A 12053-nucleotide genomic window follows, 5' to 3' on the forward strand; every position below is an offset into this window, starting at 1 on the left:
TACAGATCTGACTGCCTAATCTGAACTCTTTTTATAAGAGGTCTCATATAGTTCAATAATACATGATAGTAGATGTTTTTAATATTTATACATTATTTCCTCAGAGTTTGACTTAACTTTGCTCCAACAATTCTAATGAAACCACATTCTCCCTTCCTGATTAGATACAAACTAATTTGGTATCACTTAATATCACTTAAACCTCACACTATAATTACCCATACTATTTCTTCTGCTTCCATCCAAGACCTGTCATCATTCTTTCATTTATTCATTCAACAGTTACTGAGTAACTACTATGTGCCAGGTACTCTTTATGAACAGATAGGACAAAATTTCTGACCTCATGGAAGTTGTATTCCACCCTCAAAAAGTAAAAAGATGATGCTTATATGTAAATAGGACCTCCCAAATTCACTCTTTCCCTTAGTCTCTAGAACCCTTCTTTAAGTATGGACTTCCTGAAAATAAAAATAATCACATTGATAACATATGTCAAAGGAACAGAGAACACAACTGAAAGAGCTTCCAATGGCCAAAATTGGAACAATTTAGTTAACAAAATAAATAAAAATTAGATAATAACCCAAAGTATAAAATAAATATCCAAGAATTCATACTGATATAAATAAATGACTGATTAATAAATAAGGGAGAAGAGATAAATCTTCTGTGCAGAAGTACTCCAAATAATTTATGTAGATACTCCATAACTTAACAGTGGAAAAACTGACAATCTCTTAGGCAATCTAGATCAATAGCAACCATCATGTCATGTTGACAGTATGTCTACTTGACATGATGTGATAAAAATGCCACTTTACCTCTGTGGTCTTCTTCCCAATAGCATCAGACAAATTCCTATGGTGGGGAATCCTATAAAATATCTGACCAACAATCCTTACAACTGTCAAGGTCTTCAAATATAAGGAAAATCTGAGAAACTGTCACAGTCAAGAGGACCCTAAAGATAACATGACAACTAAATGGAATGTGGTATCCTAAATGGGATCCTGGAATCGAAAAAAGATATTGAAAGGTGAAAACTCAGAAAATATGAATAAAATATGAATTTGATTTAATAATAATATATCAATATTGGTTCATTAATTGTAACAAATGCATCATATTTATGTTTGTGTATAATATTTATATAAGATATTAATAATAGGGGAAACTGGACATATGATATATGGGAACCAGCTATACTACCTACTCAATTTTTCTGTAAACCTAAAACTGTTCTAAAAAAATAAGGTCTATTAAAAAATAAATATAATCCATAAGTTAAATTACAACTATTTTCCATACTTTGGCTATTGTCGATAATGCTGCTATAAACATCAATTGATGAATGGATAAAGAAGATGTGGTATACCATGGAGTATTACTCGGCAATCAAAAAGAATGAAATCTTGCCATTTGCAACTACATGGCTGGAACTAGAGGGTATTATGCTAAGCGAAATTAGTCAGAGAAAGACAAATATCATATGACTTCACTCATATGAAGACTTTAGGATACAAAACAGATGAACATAAGGGAAGGGAAGCAAAAATAATATAAAAACAGGGAGGGGGACAAAACATAAGAGACTCATAAATATGGAGAACAAATAGAGGGTTCCTGGAGGGATTGTGGGAGGGGGTATGGGCTAAATGGGTAAGGGGCATTAAGGAATCTACTCCTGAAATCATTTTTGCATTATATGCTAACTAACTTGGATGTAAATTAAAAAATAAATAAATAATTAAAATATTTTTTTAAATGACAACTATTTTCTCCATGCTGGAAAAATGCACAGCTACTTAAATGATGGATTTGAAAGAAAATTTAAACATCTCTTTTACAGGCTATTCAACACAGGATGCCATTCTACACCATTGTTCCATTTCTCTCATTCTTTTCTTTAGCTTGCTGATGACCTGTGTTCAATCTCCTGTTGCAATTTCTTCACCATCCTCACCAATATTTCTAGGATGACTTCTCTTAAACAGCTATTAAACTTTTGTTCTTGAAGATAGCAAAAAAGGATCTTTATTAGTCTCTCAGAACCAGGACCCCCAGGGAATGTATTGTTTGTCAGCACAATTGATCTCAAGTGGCTGCTCTGAAGAGAGAAAAATGTTTGTTACTTTGAATGTTAAAAAAACCTCAAAAAAAAAAAAAAAAAACCTCCCCAGAAAGCTAATGTCTCTTGCTCAAGTCATTTCTCCTAAGAGAAAAAGCTCTAGAAATTCTCTGGCCTCCAACACATGTTTTGTATACAATTTAGTAAATATTTGAGTATATGTATGTCCAACATTTTGCTATGCAATATACAAAACAAACAAAGTAAGTCTACCCCAGGACAACAAAACAATATATAAAATATACAGATGTGAAAAGTTAACAATACAAGAAACTGCACAAGCCAACATATATTGAAGTACACAGATCATGTGTACTTTGAATACAGAAGGGAGCTCCCTGTAGTCAAGTGAAATTGTTATTGCATTTCTGCTATTTACTATGTGTCAGGCATAATTCTAAGAAATATGTACAGTAATAACAGAATCTATTAAAACTCATATACTATATCTTATTATCATCAATATAGTATTATTATTATTATTATTATTATTATTATTACAAACCACCATTATCATTCTTGTAATGCAAATAAGGGAACTCAGAAACAGACCCTAAAACACACAACTAATAGATAGAAAAGCTGAGATCTGGGGGCACCTAGGTAGCTTCAACTCAGGTCATGATCTAACAGTTTGTGAGTTTAAGCCCACATTAGGCTCTCTGCTGTCAGCACAGAGCCCACTTTGGATCCTCTGTCCCCCTCTTTCTCTGCTCCTCCTCCACTCATGCCCTCTCTCTCTCAAAAATAAACATTTTTTTAAAAAACAATAAAAAAAAAAGGCTGAGCTCTGAACCTAGGTAATCTGGATCCAGAGTCCATAAATGACCAGAACACAATACTGTTATCCATTCTGGCAGGCCCTGTGAAGAGACAGAACTCTCTTTACACCCAGAAAAAGAACTAAAAAGGCAAAAAATTAAGCACAGAGCATTTCTTACATCATCATCAACAACAACAACAAAACCTGTATTAAACAAATTAATGAGAATATGTTTCAAAACATTTGGGTAAATCTTTCTACCTCAGCAAAATCCCTAAGCAAAATGTTAAGGCAGATATAAAAATTAGAAATAATTAATGATATTTACTGATTGATTAATATGAAGTGAGAGGAAAGAAAAGTCTAAGTCACTTGTAGAGTTTAAATCTAGATGACTGGAGATTACAAGCACTGAGAGCAGGAAGGTGGCGGCATAGGAGGATGCTGGGCTCACCTCCTCCTGCTGATAGCTTAGATTCCACTCACATCTGCCTAAATAACCCAGAAAACCACCAGAAGACTAGCAGAACGGACACTCTGGAGCCAAGCGTAGATGAGAGGCCCACAGAAGAGGGTAGGAAGGGCAGAGAGGCAGTGTGTGCTACACGCCATGCTACACGGCAGGAGGGAGCCCAGGCAGTGGAGGGGCAGCCCGCCCAGCAAGCCAGAATCCCCGAGTCTGGCTTGCAAAAGCGGAGAGGCTGGACTGTGTGAGTTCTGACAGCCAGGGGGACTTAACATCTAGAATGTTAAAAGTGAACAGCTCTGCTCTCGGAGAGTGGGGAGGGCGAGAGGACACCAGGAGGGAGAGTTGCTGAGCCCAGGAACACAGAGCTCAGCTTGGTGGGGAAAAAAGGCGCTGGCCAGCACCATCTCCCTCTCCCACTCCCCAGCCGAAATCCAAAAGGGAACCAGTTCCCCTGAACGAACTTGCTTACACCACGCAAACACCCAACGCTGTGCTTCTGTAGATCCATCCCTCCAATGGGTCTGCCTCCCTCCCGGTGCTGCAGGGCCCCTCCCACAGGGGACCACTGATGGCAAAGCAAGCTAAGCCTGACCCTCCCACCTCTGTGCACTTTGTGGATCCACCCTGCCTAATATGCCAGATCCCATCAAAGCAGCACCACAAGCCTGGCAGTGTGGAAGTAGCCCAGACAGGGGCCACACCACTCCACAGTGAGTCCTGCCCCTGGGAGAGGGGAAGATAAGGTACACACCAGTCTGACTGTGGCCCCAGCGGTGGGCTGGGGACAGACATCAGGTCTGACTGCAGCCTGCCCACCAAAGCAAGTTACTGTGCAGTACAGGGGAAGTGTTCTGCAGATTGGAGCCACCTCAGGGACTACCCAAAATGACAAAATGGAAGAATTCTCCTCAAAAGAAACTCCAGGAATTAGCGACAGCTAACGAATTAGTCAAAAATGATTTAAGCAATATAACAGAAGAAGAATTTAGAATAATAGTCACAAAATTAATCGCTGGGCTTGAAAAAAGTATAGAGGACAACAGAGTATCTATTGCTACAGAGATCAAGGGACTAAGAAACAGCCATGAGGAGCTAAAAAATGCTATAAATGAGGTGCAAAATAAAATGGAGTTGACCACAGTTCGGATTGAAGAGGCAGAGGAGAGAATAGGTGAATTAGAAGATAAAATTATGGAAAAAGAGAAAGCTGAGAAAAAGAGAGATAAAAAAAAATCCAGGAGTATGAGGGGAGCATTGGAGAACTAAGTGATGCAATCAAAAGGAACAATATCCGTACAATAGGAATTCCAGAAGAGGAAGAGAGAGAGAAAGGGGATGAAGGTGTACTTGAAGAAATCATAGCTGAGAACTTCCCTGATCTGGGGAAGGAAAAATGCATTGAAATCCAAGAGGCACAGAGAACTTCCTTCAGACGTAACTTGAATTGATCTTTTGCACGACATATCATAGTGAAACTGGCAACATACAAGGATAAAGAGAAAATTCTGAAAGCAGCTAGGGATAAACATGCTGTAACATATAAAGGGAGACCGATAAGACTAGTGACAGACCTATCTACTGAAAGTTGGCAGGCCAGAAAGGAATGGCAGGAAATCTTCAATGTGATGAACGGAAAAAATATGCAGCTGAGAATCCTTTATCCAGCAAGTCTGTCATTCAGAATAGGAGAGACAAAGGTCTTCCCAAACAAACAAAAACTGAAGGAATTCATCACCACTAAACCAGCCCTATAAGAGATCCTAACGGGGATTCTGTGAGTGAAATGTTGCAAGGACCACAAAGTACACAATGTTTATGTACACAATGGAATACTACGTGGCAATGAGAAGGAATGAAATATGGCCTTTTGTAGCAATGCAGATGGAACTGGAAAGTGTTAAGTGAAATAAGTCATACAGAGAAAGACAGATACCATATGTTTTCACTCATATGTGGATCCTGAGAAACTTAACAGAAGACCATGGGGGAAGGGAAAGAAAAAAGTTAAGAGAGGGAGGGAGCCATACCATAAGAGACTCTTAAAACCTGAGAACAAACTGAAGGTTGATGGGGGGGTGGGTGATGGGTATTGAGGAGGGCACCTGTTTGGACGAGCACTGGGTGTTGTATGGAAACCAATTTGACAATAAATTTCATTTAAAAAAAAAAGATTAATTATTTACTCTTAGGTACAGATGAAATAGCCTGGTGTAATTATGGGCGATTATGAAAAAAAGTGACCATTTATCTTCCTGATGCCTAAAGTTGCCTCAATACATTGAGGTCCTTAATTGAATATTTAAATCCTAAAATGTAAATAGATTGGTGATGTAAACTTTAGATTACACTTTAAGCATAATTAATCAATCAATGTCAAGGACAAAATGCCTGGTCTCATCCATCCAATAAAAACTTGCTGATTATCTGCTATGTTCCAGGCAAAGCTCTAGTCCTGGATCTACAGTGGTTTACAAAATAGATATGGTCTGTGTTCTCATGGAACTTGCCGTCAATTAGGGGATAGGGATAAAAAGTAAAAGAATCTAAAATTACCAATTATACTTTAATTATACTCTAAATTAAATAAACATATCTTTTGTTTTAGCAGTGGGGACAGAATATAAATAGAATTTCACAGGAAGGCGTCTTTTTTTTTTCAATATATGAAATTTATTGTCAAATTGGTTTCCATACAACACCCAGTGCTCATCCCAACAGGTGCCCTCCTCAATACCCATCACCCACCCTCCCCTCCCTCCCACCCCCCATCAATCCTCAGTATGTTCTCAGTTTTTAAGAGTCTCTTACGCTTTGGCTCTCTTCCACTCTAAACTCTTTTTTTTTTTTTCCTTCCCCTCCCCCATGGACTTCTGTTAAGTTTCTCAGGATCCACATAAGAGTGAAAACATATGGTATCTGTCTTTCTCTGTATGGCTTATTTCACTTAGCATCACACTCTCCAGTTCCATCCACGTTGCTACAAAAGGGCCATATTTCGTTCTTTCTCATTGCCATGTAGTACTCCATTGTGTATATAAACCACAATTTCTTTATCCATTCATCAGTTGATGGACATTTAGGCTCTTTCCATAATTTGGCTATTGTTGAGAGTGCTGCTATAAACATTGGGGTACAAGTGCCCCTATGCATCAGTACTCCTGTATCCCTTGGGTAAATTCCTAGCAGTGCTATTGCTGGGTCATAGGGTAGGTCTATTTTTAATTTTTTGAGGAACCTCCACACTGTTTTCCAGAGTGGCTGCACCAATTTGCATTCCCACCAACAGTGCAAGAGGGTTCCTGTTTCTCCACATCCTCTCCAGCATCTATAGTCTCCTGATTTGTTCATTTTGGCCACTCTGACTGGCGTGAGGTGATATCTGAGTGTGGTTTTGATTTGTATTTCCCTGATAAGGAGCGACGTTGAACATCTTTTCATGTGCCTGTTGGCCATCTGGATGTCTTCTTTAGAGAAGTGTCTATTCATATTTTCTGCCCATTTCTTCACTGGGTTATTTGTTTTTGGGTGTGGAGTTTGGTGAGCTCTTTATAGATTTTAAAGGGCTAGGGATACTAGCCCTTTGTCTGATATGTCATTTGCAAATATCTTTTCCCATTCCGTTGGTTGCCTTTTAGTTTTGTAGATTGTTTCCTTTGCTGTGCAGAAGCTTTTTATCTTCATAAGGTCCCAGTAATTCATTTTTGCTTTTAATTCCCTTGTCTTTGGGGATGTGTTGAGTAAGAGATTGCTAAGGCTTAGGTCAGAGAGGTCTTTTCCTGCTTTCTCCTCTAGGGTTTTGATGGTTTCCTGTCTCACATTCAGGTCCTTTATCCATTTTGAGTTTATTTTTGTGAATGGTGTGAGAAAGTGGTCTAGTTTCAACCTTCTGCATGTTGCTGTCCAGTTCTCCCAGCACCATTTGTTAGAGACTGTCTTTTTCCATTGGATGTTCTTTCCTGCTTTGTCAAAGATGAGTTGGCCATACGTTTGTGGGTCTAGTTCTGGGGTTTCTATTCTATTCCATTGGTCTATGTGTCTGTTTTTGTGCCAATACCATGCTGTCTTGATGATGACAGCTTTGTAATAGAGGCTAAAGTCTGGGATTGTGATGCCTCCTGCTTTGGTCTTCTTCTTCAAAATTACTTTGGCTATTCGGGGCCTTTTGTGGTTCCATATGAATTTTAGGATTGCTTGTTCTAGTTTCGAGAAGAATGTTGGTGCAATTTTGATTGGGATTGCACTGAATGTGTAGATAGCTTTGGGTAGTATTGACATTTTGACAATATTTATTCTTCCAATCCATGAGCAGGGAATGTCTTTCCATTTCTTTATATCTTCTTCAATTACCTTCATAAGCTTTCTATAGTTTTCAGCATACAGATCTTTTACATCTTTGGTTAGATTTAATCCTAGGTATTTTATGCTTCTTGGTGCAATTGTGAATGGGATCAGTTTCTTTATTTGTCTTTCTGTTGCTTCATTAGGAAGGCATCTTTGAAGGGGTTATATTTAAGCTGGCACCTGAAAAATAAAATCCAGCCATTCAAGAATGCATTCAGAGCATTTCAAGAAGAGAGAAACCGTTGCAAAAGCCCTGGGATGGGAAAAACTTGACATCTTCAGGAAACTGAAGAAGACTAGTACAGCTGGATAAGCAAGAGATGAATTAGAATTACACAGCCATGAGATCATGAAGGACCATATAAACCAAAGTAAGGAGTTTGAATTTCATCCCACAGGAAACAGAACCCTATTGAGTGGCTTTAAACACAGAAGGGGATCTCATGCATTTTGTCTTTAAGAAAGCTCTATGTCCAATGTGGGGCTTGAACTCATGACTCCAAGATCAAGAGTCACATGCTCTACTGGTTGAGCCAGCCAAGTACACCTCATGTATTGTTTTAATTCTTTAATGTCTACTTGCTTATTTTGAGAGGGGGTTGGGGGAGGGAGGAAAGAGAGAATCCCAGGTAGGCTCCATGCTGGCTGTCAGCCCAGAGCCCAAAGCAGGACTCAATCCCACGAACCTTGAGATCATGACCTGAACCAAAATCAAGAGTTGGACACTTAAACAGACTGAGCCACCCAGGTGCCCCATGTATTATTTTAAAAGATCATTCTGGTTCTATCTCTAGAATGGACTTGCAAGAGTGTTTTTGTGTAGTTTAGAAAGAGAAGAGAGCAGAAAGGCATAAAATACTTTAGATGAGAATTTGGATTACTACAGTGAGTAGAAAGCAGAGGCTGAAAGATTTAACTTCAGAACTTTAACCAGTCAACCCTGTTTTCCTCACATGGAACTAAGATGACAAGCATATCTTCATTAACAGGTGGCACATAAAATAAAATCCTGGCTCAGCTAACATTTTCAACTCAACCCACTGCTAACTTGTGCTGACAGTCTCTCTCTCTGATCTAATTTCTCTCTTATTTTCATATACAGACCAAGCCATAGTCAGGAATCCGTGATGAAAAATTATACAGCAATAACAACATTCATCCTGGTGGGACTAACAGATGACCCAAATCTACAGATTCTGCTTTTTATTTTTTTGTTTCTAATTTACTTGTTAAGTGTTGTAGGGAATCTGACCATCATCACTCTCACCTTGGTGGATTCCCACCTTAAAAGTCCCATGTATTTTTTCCTCTGGAATTTCTCCATCTTGGAAGTGTCATTTACAACTGTTTGCATTCCCAGATTCCTCTACACAATGGCATCTGGGGACAATAACGTTACCTACAGTGCATGTGCCACTCAATTATTTTTTGTTACTGTCTTGGGTGTAACTGAGTTTTTTCTCCTGACAACCATGTCCTATGACCACTATGTTGCCATCTGCAAACCCCTGCATTACATAACCTTCATGAATAACAGGGTCTGCATCAAGTTCCTGATTGGAACCTGCATCATTGCTCTGATCATTGTCATCCCACCATTTGGCATGGGCTTGAGCTCAAGTTTTGTGACTCCAATGTCATATATCACTTTGGCTGTGATGCTACTTCCATCCTGAAGATTACCTGCTCAGACACAGAGTTTATAGAGCAATTTGTCTTGGTCCTGGCTGTGCTGACACTCATTTTCACCTTGGTGTGTGTAATTCTGTCCTACACATACATCATCAGGACCATTCTCAGATTCCCTTCTGCCCAGCAAAGGAAAAAGGCTTTTTCTACTTGTTCTCCCCATATAATTGTGGTTTCTATTACTTATGGAAGATGCATCTTTATCTATATCAAACCTCATGCAAAAGAAGGGGTTGCTATTAATAAGGTGGTGTCAGTGCTTACCACCTCCATTGCCCCAGTGATGAATCCCTTCATTTCTACTCTGAGGAACAAGCAAGTAGTACAAGCTTTCAAAGACATGATCTGAAAGGTTACATCTATCTCAAATAACTAAAGGACTAGTGAGGACAGAATGACAAATTATAGAAGAATTCTTGACCTCTGTTTTATTTTTCCCTAATTGTATATTGTTCATAGTTATATATATACAGCCCCATTCTGCTACACCTAGTGCCCACTATTGATACACACATTAATTTTTTAGTTCAATCTATTCTGAGAAACACATGGGAATAATTCTGCAGTAAATATTTATAACAATACACCTGCTTTTACTTATAGGACTAAGAAATTTGACAGCATCAATTACTATCATATGAGTGCTCAGCTACCCCTCTTGTACTGCTATGTCCTGATCTGAGTGCCTAATTTCTTAGGAACATCAGTGATGAGAATCTAGGTCTAAAGGAATGACCCTGCTATCACTCTATTGGATAATACTCATTACTCTGTCTCTCTCACTTTTCAGGGAGATATAAATGTAGGCTAAAATTTTCCTCTAAAACCATTTGCTTAAAAGTTGTACAACTTTTTATAAAAACCCAGCCTTTTTTCAAAATAGAATTTCATATTCTTATCATCTGTGTGTCTCTGTGTATGTCTGTGTGCATTTGTTTTCCTTTTTGGAATGTCATCTTAACAGGCTTAAAAAGATTAATGGGACAGATAAAATGTAAGTGACAGCTTAAACTTGCATTCTATTCTGTTATCCAAGTTATTCACTGTAATGATTTTTTTTTACATTCAAAAACAATCCAATCTCAAACACAAAAGCTTACAAAATTAACCAATGAATAAAGAATAAATTTTAAGTGCCCAGTTTTGGCGTTTCAAGTTGGTGCCTCTTCCCCACTACCCCTTTCTTTCATCATAATTTTCTACTGTTCATCTGATGCTCTAGGAAGACATACGCTGTACCAGGAATCAGAAAGTCCAAGTTGCAACTAGGCTTTTACTACCACCAATTCAGACACATCTTCTAACTTTCCTCATCCCTTTCAATGTCAGGAAGGGACAAAGTAGGGAGTAAGGTAGCTAGAAAACAGGCAAGAAATTCCAGGGATACTTAGGAGTAGAGGGATATTCCAAGCTGATTTAGAAGACTAAGGAACTGGTATATGGATCAGCAGTCTTGATGCCAGAGGTAAAGAATTAATGAGTCTTTTCTTATACTAAAAATTACATGAGGGGAAATGAATCTTCATTCCCTCAATCCTACTCACACTCTGTCCACTGGAAATCACTGGATACAGAAAATGCTTTTTAAAATAAAATGAGAAAGAAAGACTTGTGGGAATTCTGAGCAGTGGGCTAAGCAAAGCTTGATTATTAAATGAGATTAGCAAGCTAAAAGAGTAATTAAAGGACATATTTAGTTTGCTAAGGATAGATAAAAACAAAGGGTATAGCTGAAGATAATGATTTTTCTTATCTTTTTCACCAAACTTTGAGAATGAATAACCCCCTAACCATATGACATATTTGTTGTTATTATTTTATTAATTGATCTCTACTGCTCTAGACACTAGGCCCTCTCTTTCACTAAACACTAAACTCCATAAAGTCAAAGATTGTGTCTACTTTTACTTACCAACACTATTTTGAATGGAGTTGAATTTTACTCCATGCACCTCTTCCATTGAGCTGAAGATAGCCTCAGCCATTGTCCCCCTAACCCCAACCCAGGTAATACAAAGGTCCTTGGTCTTACCAAGGCCATGGAGAAGCTCTTCTAGGCAATAACCAAGAAAATATCCACTGGCCCCACCTGCATGTCCTTTCATGTTCACTAGCTCTTCTGTTTCCATGCCATGCTTGTAACTGGAAATCTTTGGGAAAGAAAGGGCCTAGGAATCTTAGGCCTAGGATCTAGTACCATGTAGTGAATCCCATTGAGTTGTAGCCGCCAGGGAGGAATGCATAGGCTGCCTTCTATGTGGAGTACCCACAAAATCTATTTAGTCTTTTTTTAATCTTTGTACTATATTCTCAGTAGGTTCAGGCTTTCAGAAATAAAAGTTATAAAACCCTTAATTCATTATCTCAAAAGTTATCTTGCCACACACAATTCATCTTTCCACATCCTATCCAAGACTCTTCTCCACCCAGTACAGACACACAAGTCTTAGCTCTGTGGTATTAGTGATTAGTGATTCTCTCTAAGACATAATTAAACTAGATCTTATCCATGTCAGCAGTAAGGTGGAGGAAAGAACACATAATTCAAGATTGTTATGGAAGTAAGAAAGTATATATTTAAAGTTCATAACACTTATTAGGTACTTCAAATGGTGAAAACACATGTGGAATGAAATAAGTTAAAGGAAAGAGAGGAATCC

General features: G+C 38.3%; 1 pseudogene; it reads left to right on the forward strand.

Moving 5' to 3' along the window:
• Nucleotides 1-8831: 8831 nt before the first annotated feature.
• On the forward strand, nt 8832-9742 carry LOC132681886 (olfactory receptor 6C2-like; annotated as a pseudogene).
• The last annotated feature ends 2311 nt before the right edge of the window (nt 9743-12053 follow it).

This window comes from Panthera onca, chromosome B4 (assembly GCF_046562875.1).
Source record: "Panthera onca isolate mPanOnc1 chromosome B4, mPanOnc1 haplotype 2, whole genome shotgun sequence".
Taxonomy (NCBI): Eukaryota; Metazoa; Chordata; class Mammalia; order Carnivora; family Felidae; genus Panthera; species Panthera onca.